The sequence below is a fragment of the Panthera onca genome, chromosome B1, assembly GCF_046562875.1.
Source record: "Panthera onca isolate mPanOnc1 chromosome B1, mPanOnc1 haplotype 2, whole genome shotgun sequence".
NCBI classification, from domain to species: Eukaryota; Metazoa; Chordata; class Mammalia; order Carnivora; family Felidae; genus Panthera; species Panthera onca.
Window position 1 is genome coordinate 145,087,261 of NC_138342.1, and position 13,031 is coordinate 145,100,291.

General features: G+C 38.1%; 1 protein-coding gene and 1 long non-coding RNA gene across 4 annotated transcripts in view; one reads left to right on the top strand and one right to left on the bottom strand.

Moving 5' to 3' along the window:
* Nucleotides 1–13,031, top strand: part of PALLD (palladin, cytoskeletal associated protein) — a 406,473-nt gene that overhangs the window by 39,598 nt on the left and 353,844 nt on the right. The window lies entirely within an intron of this gene.
* Nucleotides 138–10,772, bottom strand: LOC132691939 (uncharacterized). Its single transcript, XR_009616095.3, has 4 exons — nucleotides 9,112–10,772; nucleotides 7,733–7,875; nucleotides 7,001–7,102; nucleotides 138–293 (listed from the first exon to the last, which is right to left on the bottom strand). It is a non-coding gene; the product is annotated as an uncharacterized LOC132691939 (long non-coding RNA).

The window sequence follows — 13,031 nt, forward strand, 5'->3', positions numbered from 1 at the left end:
ATTCCCAAGGGGAGGTGCAATTTTAAACCAAAACATTACATATGAATTTATTGGGTTTTGACATTTTTGTTTTTCAAAATAAATACCAGATTAAAGAAATGAAAATAATGTTTAAACATATGTACTCACTTAAAATATTGCCTTAAATGTGTATTTTTGTGTTAATGAAAACTTCAAGCTGATTTTATGTTTTCAACCAGGTTTCCCACCAGTGCAGATGGTATACAATTTAATAATATTTTATTTCATCAACTGGCTGTGGTCCTCAGGTTCTATGTAGGAATAATTACATGCTATAAAAAAATGGGGGAAAAAATCCTTGATGACAATTCACTTTCTGGAATTGTGTATGTATCTAATTTGATAGAAATAGAGCAGCAATAGCTAACTAATTTATTCACTGCAATTGTCAACAAAAGAAAGTAGTTAATTAAGATCTAAAAAACTAGAGGGGCGCCTGGGTGGCTCTGTCGGTTGAGCAGTCAACTCGGTTTTGGCTCAGATCATTATCTCACAGTTCATGAGATGGAGCCTTGCTTTGGGCTCCATGTTGAGAGCACAGAGCCTGCTTGGAATTCTCTCTCTCCCTCTTTCTCTGCTCCTCCCCTGCTTGCACTCTCTCTCAAAATAAATAAATATACTTAAAAAAATATCTTAAGATCTTTAGGTCTTAAGATCAGTAATCTCAACCCTCTCACTAAACAAAATATTTCATTGCAAATAGGTCCCTTGCCCTTTTGTTCCCATAGTGTTATTGAACGTCTATTGCATGAATTTGAAATATATTGTTCATGTGATGAACATTCATAGAACACTCCCTGAGGGTAAAGTTCTGTCAGGTGTCAGAGGGTACCACAACAGTTTGGTCCATCACTTCAGTAAACCTAGAATTGGGGGAGGGAGATAGACAATGCATATAAATGTAATTGGAAGTTTCTGCCTCTCAAGACACAAATATAACTGTCTCCTACTCTTGCTGAGTTTATGGTTTGTGAAAGTTTAAAATGTACCCTAGATTTCTTCCATTTCCTTCCTCACCAACTGGGCTACTCTTTCTGTACATGCTGCTTCTGTGATGCACTAAGTAGACTCAGATGTGAAAATTCAGAATCTCTTTAAGTTCCATGTTTAAAATGCTTTCATTCACATTATCTAGCTTAATAACCTTCACAGAAAATGGTGTCAAAGGAGGCAGGTGAGAGATCACAGGAATATCCACAATATATATAAGTGAGCTAAGAGGGCAGATCATCTGGGGAGCTCTGTGCCATTTTAAGACACCCGTGTTCACCGATAGCCACTAATGACCACCATGCCGTTGTGAGATTTCAACACATAGCCCTCTCCTCTCCCCATCTCGCTGTCATCTCTCTCCCTAATCCTCTCTACTTCTCAACTTTCTCTTCCCTTCTGCATTGCAGCAGAAGCTCCAAATTGTTTTTCCTCTACCAGTCAGGGCAATGTTGTCCTCCTCAGAAGTCTTGGCATCATCTGGCCCCTAGATATTTTCAACAGAGAATTCTCTCCCTGGGAGAAATTCTTGTGCAAACTATAAACCATATTTAAAAAGTTTTCTCTCTCTTATTACATACTCCTAATTCAAGGCAAAGGAAAATAACACATTATATTATTAGCTATTGCTTATAGAAGAGAAATTTATAAATCTATACATAGATAGAAATGAACATGTATAACTGGGACTATGTGATGATTTTTTTCTTTTTCTACCGTTTGTTAGAATATTGGGTAATAAGACTGTTTTGGAGTAACAAAATACATCGCTTCAAAAGACTACATATAATTTTTAAGCTGATTGTGATAAATCCAAAATCAACGGTCAGATCCTTATGATTATTTTGCTTGAACAAATTATACAGACTAAAGGCTGTCTCCAAATCTCTGGAGGAAATGTCCCAGGTATGGATGTAATTCATCTTAAAGCAGGGGGAATGATAAAGTGCCAAGGCTGTCTGGAGCAGAGCTATAAGGTTAGAAGGAGTGAATGACTTGGTGTGACAATAGGTGATGCCACATATCACGTATTTTCTGTCTCATTTCCAATGAACTTGGCCTAAGAAACTCAAGATATGAGGCTTTTAAGTGAACCAAAACTCTGGGCCATACTGAAAAAACACCTACCAGGAAAATTATAAATGCTGATAGAAATGCTCATACAGTGCAGATACAAGGCAGATATAAACCTGGTGCTGGCCATCAGGTCAACAGAAACAGCTACCCTACTGAAGACATGTGTAACAGAAAAGTACTCTCGCACCGGAGCAAATCCTTTCCCGACTTGGCAATTTGAGGGTAAGGGTAGGGTGTCTTACAGGGGAATCTTCCCATTCATAAGCCTTACCCTTATTACAAAGAACCTGCAAGGCAATAAGATCTTTACTACTCAAAGGAACCACAGCACATTACTTACACCAGTCATCCTAGTGCTTTATTCATAAGTATTATCTAACCACCAAGAATCACCAGGTATTACAGGGAAATAAGTAGCATGAAAGAACTTTCCTTCTCTCTTTTCATAAAGATGAACAAATAGGGCTAATCTCAAGAGGAAGCAAAGGCATTTAAAGAAAAATTTAAAAACAGATATATATTTTTTTACTTCTAATTAACAGTAGGAAGACATAGTTCTGATAAAGTAAAAATGTGTTTATTTTGGCAAAAGAAAAAAGAATAAGACAGTGAAATTTAAAGTAGAATGGCAAAGGGGTGCTTGGCTGGCTCAGTAGGTAGAGCATGTGACTCTTTACCTTGGGAATGTAAGTTCGAGCCCCATGTTGGGTGTAGAGATTACTTAAAAATAAAATCTTTATTTATTTATTTTTTATTTTTTTTTAGCATTTATTCATTTTTGAGACAGAGAGAGACAGAGCATGAATGGGGGAAGGTCAGAGAGAGGGAGACACAGAATCTGAAACAGGCTCCAGGCTCTGAGCTGTCGGCACAAAGCCGACGCGGGGCTCGAACTCACAGACTGAGAGATCATGACCTGAGCTGAAGTCGGACGCCCAACTGACTGAGCCACCCAGGCGCCCCCAAAATAAAATCTTTAAATACATACATATATACATGCATAAAATAGAATGTAAAAAATAAAAATTTTGATGGATAGTCTGAAAAATCAAATGAAAGGACTAATTATATGGAAAGAAAGCAATGAAGTTTCTTAAAATGCAGATCACAAAGAAAAAGAAATGACAAATATAAGGAAAAGGGTAGAGACTGGAAGGACATTCATGAGGCCAAGATCCACCCAATCGAATTCCCATTAAGAGAAAGAAATAATGGAGGGGAAATAATTTACCGAAGGAAACAATAGAAGAAAATTAGTCTTAGCTGAAGAAATACAGGCATTTTTGCGTTGAAAGACACATGAAGGAAGCATTGGGTAGAATATAGGTTAAAAGACTTACAGGGCTCCTGATGAACTCTCAAGATGAAAGAGAAAATTCTAAAAGCTTCTAAAGAATCAAAATAGGTTACTCAAAATGGAGAATCTGTCTAACACCTGACATTTCACAGAAGTACTGAACCCTTGAGGGCAATAATGCAAATCCTATTTGAGTGTATATGTTTTAGAATGAGGTCTGGAAGAATATACATCAAACCTATGGGAGTTGAGGGAAGGAGAGAGGAGGACTCACTTTTACCTCTCTACCCTGCTGTTGTTTTAATTTTTAGAATGGTCTTTTATGACTTTCATAATTAAATTAATTTAGAAGAAAATAGTAACTCTGTAGCAGTGAATAAAATTAATTGCCAGGGAAAGAGACTAGAGGCTGTTAACTCAATTAGACTGTTGTTACACTAGTTTCCAGCAAGAAACTGAGGGAGAAAAGGCTACAGCAATAAAAATCGGAGGCCAGACTCAAGGAGCATTTTGAAGATATTTTTGATGATTTGGTCAGTTATTGAAATTAAGAATAAAGGAGAAAGAAATGAAGATGATTCTTCAAATTCTTAGTCGGAACGACTAAATGCCATCCAGTTAGGAAAGACAGAGGAGGAAGAGATTTATACTGGATATTAGGGAAAAGTTGATCGTACATTTATTTTGAGTGTGAACTATAGGTAGGGCATTCATATAAAAGGTCTTGCCCATGGTCTGAAATGGAGGCTGGAGCTAGGGAGGAATTTCAGGTGTGACTATAGCTGGGCCATGGGATATATAAACAAGAGAGACAAAAACTGATGACAGAGACTTGTGGGAAGCCCTGCACTCAGGGTAGCTGAGAGAAAAAAAGCCAGTGCTACCTGAGAAGGAGTGTTCAGAAACAAAGAAGAATCTGGAGAGTTCAATGTCACAGCTAAAGAAGGTCATTTTCAACAAAGAGGGGAAGTGTTTGTTACATCAAAAGATAAAGAAGGAAGAGTAGAAATGCAAGTTTTGGCAACTGACAATGTCATTGAGAAATTTCAGGTTAATAAATATTTGAATACTCAAATAATCTTGGAGGGTATATTGAATGCTTCATTGGGTTTTTCTAACATGGGTATGTCTTTTTGCTGAGAGGCTTCTAACATGTTAGCAAACAAGGGTAGAAAATCTCTTTCCAGGGTGCATACTAGATTTCAAAAGGAAACCTGAAGTCAAAGAGTCAACCCCTTAGGGATGGGTTTCCAGGGTTCCAAGCTGAGGTCAAACTACATATCTATGAGTGCCAAGTCCAAGGAGAAGCAAGGACTGATTCCAGGGCACAGAGACCAAAGCCAATAGGGGCAAGACCAGAGCCAGAGGAAGGACAGAGAATACAAGGACACCAAGAGCAACAAGATGGTCTGAAAATCAGTCAGAGGATATTTTATCTGTTGCCCTATGTGTTTGAGACTAATATGTTTGCTCTCTTCAACCATTTCTTCTCTGTCTTATTAGTGCAAATTAGTTATCTGATAGTATTTCCCACAGAAGAAAGTTTTAGTCATGTGTATCCCCAAGATCTATTACCTATACAAATATCCATATGGAGAATATTGATACTTTCCTAATGTGTATTATGATGAAAGAGAACCATATATCTCCATTGTTGTAATAAGGGAAGTGGTTCCTTCACAATTTTCAACTTTTTACATCTTTCACTGAATATGTTTTCTCTTCTAAAACTTTCTTTTTTTTTTTTTCTTACTTAAACCCAAGTTAGTTAACATATAGTGTAATTCTAAACCTTTCTAGTACATATTGCTAACATCACATATCTGGCTCTCATTGTTTATTACCGCAAATACATTCTATCTTCCCTTCTGCAGTACAAGAGATAAACACAGGACTCATGAGTTACTCTCCTTTCAATCCTCTACAGTCCTTAGAACAATGTCTAAAACATAACATGTTCTTCATGTAAGTTGATTATCATTTATTACATTACCCAAAGATGACTGCTGAGGATTATTCGTAATACTTACTTATATAGATTTTTATAATTTTTTATTAACTTTTTTATGTTTTCTTTATTTTTGAGAGACAGAGAGAGACAGAGACAGAGACAGAGCAGGGGAGGGGCAGAGAGAGGGAAAGACAGAATCTGAAGCAGGCTCCAGGCTCTGAGCTAGCTGTCGGCACAGAGCCCGATACGGGGCTCAAACCCACAAACCGTGAGATCATGACCTGAGCTGAAGGTGGACACTTAACCGACTGAGCCACCCAGCTGCCCCTATACTTTTTTAAGATTTTATTTTTTTAAGTAATCTCGATACCAATGTGAGGCTCGAACTCACAACCTGAGATCAAGAGTCATATGTTCTATCAACTGAGACAGCCAGGCACCCCTAGATTTTTATACTTTTACAAGTGTTTTAGTGTACATAAGATCTCTTAATTTTCATAAGAATTTATTAAATAGGAAAGTTGATTACCATTTAATAGATAGGCAAATTGACATTCAAGGAATTCAAAGATTTTCCAACAGATTCAGTATTAAAACTAGAATCTAGATTTCTTGATTCTTTTTTTTTTTTTTTTTGAGAGAGAGAGGGCGTGCATACACGCATGTGTGTGTATACACAAGCAGAGGAGGGGTTAAGGGAGAGAGAGAATCTTATGCAGGCTCCTCCCCCAGTGCAGATCCCAACTTGGGGCTCCGTCTCATGACGTGAGATCATGACCTGAGCCGAAATCAAGAGTCAGATGTTTAGCCGACTAAGCCACCCTGGCACCGCTGAATTTTTTGATTCTTAATTGGGTCTTTCCTTTACTATCAGAGCTGCTCATTAATTTTCTATAATAATTGAGATTCGAAGAACTAAACCTACAAATCCTCTGCCAGTGGTTTTTATGTGGTTGTGACAGGGAGATTGGAGTGGGGGGTGGGGCAGGTACTGGAGTGCTATGCATATACTACTCTTCAAGGACCAGTTGAAAATGTACGGTGTTATTACCCTGCACATTACCACAGTGGGTGGGAAACGTTTATAGCATTTAATGAGATGGGATGTTGCACATCTTGCAATACTGGCTACAGCACAATGAGAATTAACCCATCTGAATACCAATTGCTCTTCTATTGAGAAACTCAGCAAGTTTAGGCAAAGTGAACTATAGTCACCTCTTCAAGTTTATAATCTCCCCTTTTGAGATCCATAGCAAAAATCTATAAAGTAAAAGTCAAAGCTTTTTAGTCATTATTCTTAAAACAAAAGAAGGTGAACACGTGAATGGCAAAAGTCCAAAAATTAGTCTTACAGGAGGTAACTAAGCAAAAGCAGGAATTCAGCACACAATCCAGGCTCATATTCTTTCTACGTAAAAATACAACTACTGCTTTATCGAATAAATAATCACATAAGCAGCGTGGTGTGTAATTTACAAGATTTAAAGAACTCTAAGCACCAAGGTGTCAGTTAGAGGCTTCACTTAAATTTTAACTTGTTAATCACCCTTTACTTCTCTTAATAGAAAGGAGAGTTACGTAGAAGTATCCTGAACCTTTTCTTAAGGCTAGAAGCTTCCCGCTCCTCTTTCTTCGACTGTTAGCTTTAATAATTGAATTACCTCAGACATATGACTCTCTCCTGCGCAGGACTTTCATAGAAGACCCCTGACTTCTGATGCCTCACATCAGCCCTTCTTTAGCCCAAATGGATTCCCTTTGCCCTTTCAGCAAAACAAAATGAAGGGAAATGACATGTTAGAGAAGGCTCTTTTTCTCACTGCCACAAACTCTCTAACAACTTTTATCCCGGTCAGGATGAAGCACTCTTGGCCTTGAAGACATGAAGCCACCCCTCTTAGTCCCTTTCCCACTATTACCTCCCTTGTATTACCTTTTAAAATATTTACCATTAAAAAAAATGTCCTCGACTTTAGCATTTACAAATTGCCTTTACTACAGACACATTTCTTAAAAGGATATGCCTTTGGGAATTTTGTTATGTTGTTCAGGGGGAGAATGTAAAACAACTATAGCCCTTTAAAGTGTTACTTGTGATAACAAACAAATGTTTTAGTCAATCGATCAATCAATTATAAAATCTTTCCAAAGATTGGAGGGTCACTTAGTTCTAAGAATGTGTTCATTTGTTTTCTGTTCATCTGGTATACCGGAGCAAATTGTTTCACTGTGATATTTTATAAACTAACATGTATCACTTTGTATTTCTAATTAAATTTCAATTAAGGAACCTTATAATTATCTTCTATCAACCGGCCAAGGACAGAAATACCTCATACTGAATCATACTTACACTAATAGTGAGACCCTCAAGGTTTGGCATTTATGTTTACCTCAGATAGACGTCCAAAAATTGTGATGATTATTCAAACTCTCCAAACATCTTGAGTCTGCAAAATTTGGCTGGCAATCTTGTGGGAACAAGCTTTTCGCAAGAGCCCAGTATGTCTGCTTCAAGTCCTGGCTCAAAGTCAGACTACAAAGGCAGATGAAAATGAGAGAGAAAATTTTATCTAAATATTTCAAAAGCTTCAAATGGGTGAAGGTTCATGGGAAGGAACAGTTTATTTTCTTTAAAACCAGTTCAACATAATTTATATCTATTGCCACATTCATGTTGAACCTGTTACTATAGTCATAAATTGGACTTCTCTCTCTTAAAGTGAGAATAACCATTCAAGAAACTTTATGTGAGATATTTTATATTCTTGGATCCTTTCCCTGTTTTAACACACAAGAGTGACAATACCAAAATAAGCTGTGTTTTTATTTGAATTGCCCTACTATATAGACATAGTACATAAATACTTATTGAAATATTTACTTAAGCAAGTAGGGTATTAAATAAGATAAAGAAAAAAAACTATGAGTTGGGAAAAATGGGAGTGAATATATTGATACTGTATATAGTTATGAAATGTGCCTCATAACTGGAAGTAGAGAACCAGTCAATTAATTATTCTACATTAACAATCCACTCCCTTTTTTCTATCTGGAATACAGTAACATGTTTTAAAGCCCTTTCCTTTCAAGTGAAAAGGTAAACAACAAAGAGAATCTGTCTTCACAACAATCTCCCAAGTTTGGGATGCTATGGCTTCATGCTCATATTATTCAGAGTTTAGCCCTCCCTCTGTCCCCACAAAAAGGAGTCATCTTATGGACTATTAAAAAAAAAACCAGACATTTCACAGATGTAGATAAATTCATAATGTGTGATAAAGCTAGTTTCCAGAATTATAATTTGGGGTTTGTCTTTTTAAACATGTGGAGTACCTACGAAATAGAGGATGGGTTTTTATACCTATTTCATTTAATTCTCACAACTGTGCTATCCCATTTTACAAATGAGGAAAACTGAGGCTTAGAGAAATGAAGTAACTTTCCCACAGTTTGTCAGGTAGAAAATGAGAAAACTGAGTTCAAATCTTAGTCGTCAGACCCCAGGTCAAGTTGTTTCACTGTTCCAGTTTAATTAGTATTCATTGGGGGCACCTGGCTGGCTCCGTTGTAGAGCATGTGACTCTTGATCTCTGGGTCATGAGTTCGAGCCCTATGTATGGTGTGGAGATTACATACATACATAAAATTTTAAAAATCAGGATTCATTGGGAAACCTAAGGTTTCCATAAAGGCCTCTTATAATTTCTTTTCACAGTTAATTTGTGTGAAATGCCGCACTCAGTCTCATCATCTAAGGGCTCCAAATTACCTTTGTCATCTTTGTTGATTCCCTGTTGATTCTTATGAACTAAAACACAGCTGCATATACTCAGCTTTGTCCTACTTTTTATGAAGGAAACCATGTTGGACTCCAAGAACCTTAAAGGCACCTGAAGCTTAAAAAGAACATTAATTGTGACACCGTAATATGACCGGGTCATTCCAGTCTTTGTCTGGGAACATGAGCCTTTATGATTTTCTCTTTAGCAGATGCTTTCGCTGGTTTCCATGAAGGCTTTCCACAGTTACTGAGCTTAATAGGGTCTTCTATCAGGTTCCTTCTCAACTTTTCACTTTCACAGGCAGAGACTCCAAAGATAAATTACAGGCAAGCTTAAAAGATCAGAAAGGCTTTCACATTATATGAGTGGGTGATTAAGTTTGATTTGTGTCTGTTACAGTAATTTTGTCTTTCTCCAGGCTTCCTCCTCTGCTTCTGAAACACAAAACTGCAGAAAGCACCCCACCCCTCTTCATATGCTTCAAGATTGCCCTAATGATGTTTTCATCCTGAAACAGGCTGTGAGAGTGAAGGGCCGTGTCAAATGATGACAATTTTATTTCAGTTAGCCAAGAGCCTGAGTTCAAGCTGAAGTTAAAATGAGTTTCAGTTTTTACTTAGTATACGCATTTTTAACAAAAACAAGTAGAAGTATTTTTGTGTTTGTTTTCGCATTCTTCATTCTCTGTCTTCTTGTCTTACCTTGTAATGACTCAGTAGTATTGAAAGATGATAAACAGGGATACCTGGGTGGCTCAATTGGTTAAGCATCCAACTCTCGATTTAGGCTCCAGTCATGATCTCACAGTTCGTGGGTTTGAGTTCCATGTTGAACTCTACACTGACAACACAGAGGGATTCTCTGTCTCCCTCTCTGTTTGCCCCTCTCCTGCCCATGCTCACTCTCTCTCTCTCTCCCTTTCTCTCTCTCAAAATAAATCAATTAAAAAAAAAAGATGATAAATTCCTTCCTGGCCAAGAAGCATTGTGGGCATCACACATTCTCCTGTCTCTCTGATCCCTCTCCCTGAACGGAAAATTTCCAGCAGTTGGAAGAGAAAATCACTTGCTGCTGGAATGATAAAGGGTCATTTTGCACCATAACATTATTGAATTAACCACAAGGCTCTGGAGTTTTTCTTTGGCATTTCTTTCCTCCCCACTTCAGCCTTCATCTCCCATTACATTTTTGTGAAAGGACCATAGATGTACTCTAAATTGCTGACTGATCTTGGAGACGGCAGTTAGGTCTCAGAATTCCCTAGGGACAAAGTTGATTGCAAAGTCTCCCACTAATGAATACAGTTCATTTCAACGAAATTTATACTTGAAAGAAAACAATGGAAAATGTGGTACAAACACACTGCAGTGTTTATGCAAATATGTTGACTCACTGTTAGGAGTCAATGAACTGAGTAGTTCATTTCTTATTCTGCAGGACTTAAGACGGGAATAAATAGTCAGGGAGGCAACTGCATTCCTTCTTTGTCCATTTGTCTGTTACTCAGGTTTTTGCTCCTTTCTTTATTTTTGCTTTTCTCTCATAGGTGAATTGTTCAGATGACAGCATTTCCAACAACAAAATTCAGATTCCTATCATAGAAAAATGTCCTCTCTTCATTGTCTTAATTGTGATATAAATTTTATTGTGAACTAAAAACATCTATGAATTGGATTTTTATTTAGTTTCCTCCTTTCTTCACATGTTTGATACTAGATACATTTTTTTAAGTAAATTGTTTACCCAATTCATTTCCTGCAAAAAAATGTTGAAAAGAGACCCTCCCAATCAACAGATATTTACTGAGCAACTGCTAAGTGTAGACACTGCTCAAGGGGCCTGGAATACAGTGTGAACAAAACACACAAAAATTTCTGCTCCTGGAACCAACATTTTAGTTGCGGGAAGAAGGGGGAAGGTGGGGTTGGATATAACACTTAACACACCTTTAACATTACTATATGCTCAAATTCTTAAGCTCATAGCATCATTAAGCGCACACACACACACACACATGCATACACACCTTTAAAATTACACGGTAATTGTCCACATTTTACAAATGAGAAAACTAAGGCCCAGAGAGGGTAAGTAATGTGTCCAACACCACACAGGTAGTGAGAGATAAGGCCAGGATTCCAGCCCAACAATCTGACCCTGTCGTGTGTGTTTTTACCCTAATAAAACTGCCCTTCTCCGATTAATCACTATGTGGCAGGTTTTTAGTGGCACAGAATTCTGAAGCAGTTTGTTAAGTGGTCTCGCCTGGGAAGCTAGTCTTTTACCGACCTTGACACTCGGCATAAAACACAACCCAGCAGTTTCTATAAATAAAGGAATTAAACCTGTGACTCTAAAGTTAATTCTTTTGATTTATCTTATATCAGAAAAACTGAGGCAGACAGCAACCTTGGGTGAGAATCTTTCACATTCTTAGAAAAGTCTGGACTTATATAACAGCCTCCCAACTTGCACCATGGTCCGCCCCCACCTCCCCCCTTCCGCCCAGGATGTGGCCTGGCCCAGAATCAGGCCACAACCTTGGTACTTCTGGGGACAAAGGGATGCCATTTTTTTTCTCATCTGGAAAACACAGAGATAATACCTCTGCGAGTTCTTTTGCATATCAAGTGAAATTTCAAATTTTTATTTTAATTAAAATTTTACTTTAATGAAATAATAAAACAAAAGCACACTTTGTACACTGCATAAGGGGAGGTAAATAAATGCCTTCAGTGCATCCTGAACACATTCACCAAATCAGATGGCCAAAATGCAGCTTCATGCTTCCTTCTTCAGGATGGAGAGCAAGGACCATTTCCAGTAAGCTTCTCCACCAGCCCGCCTTGCTTCACCTTTCTCCTCAGACCTCTTGTTTCTACCATTTCCATATCACATATTCATACACTGTCTTTAGTTATGCTAAGACTTTGTGCCACTTCTACTGGAATAAAGCTTAGATCCTTGTGAGCTGGTACTACGTCGACTACTTCTAAATGAAAGAATAACATAGTAGTTAAAAGTACATCCCTGAAACCTGTCAGCTAGGACTCAATTCCCAGCTCCACCATTTACTAGCCATGGGACACTGGAAAATCATTTGTCTGTGTGCGCCTCGTTTTCCTCATTTGAACGATGGATAGGATGCGTTGTGACTTGCTTGGGTGGAGGTCGTGGCTCGGGCAGTGAAAGAATTTACTGAAGGCAGAACAAAAGAGATAAAAGTTTATTGAACACGCTGCAAGGGAGCAGCGGCCACGACAGCAAAGGAGAGACCACCTGCCAAAAGGCGGTGGTGAGGAGGGCTGTAGTAAAGGGGGGGTGAAGAGGTATGGGAATGTATGGAATTTTCCTTTTTTGGCACCTGTAAGTAGCCTATTGGTGAGCTACTGCTAGTGGATATTTTGAGGTGGGTCGCCTGATGGGCCTGTTTGCATTCAGCCAGTGGTCACTGTGGCCCCTTTACCTCACTCGGGTTTCCATTGCTCAAGTCCATTGCCTAAAAGTGGCCTCTACAGGTGATAATATTGTGGAGAGGAATACATGAGTTAATAGACGAAAACTGTTTGGGACAATATCTGATTCACAGTATGTGCTATGTAAATCATCTTCATTCTTCTTTTTTATGTCTTCCTTCTCCACATAGTGTTGCCTCCAATGTCCAGGGCTAGGCAAGTTGTGCTACTAAATGGGACGGCTAGTTTAATGTAGAAAACATGATTTCAGGAAGTTTGCTTACTCTGCCTTTGCTGCTGTTATAAGGAACAAGCATTACCACCAACATAACGAGGTAGATGAGATGATCTAAAGCCTTAATTTTATTAGTCATTGTATATGGTACTTATTATATTCTGTCCCAAGAGACTGAGTCATTGTTTGAAGGGTGCCTTCCCACACCCATCTGAGC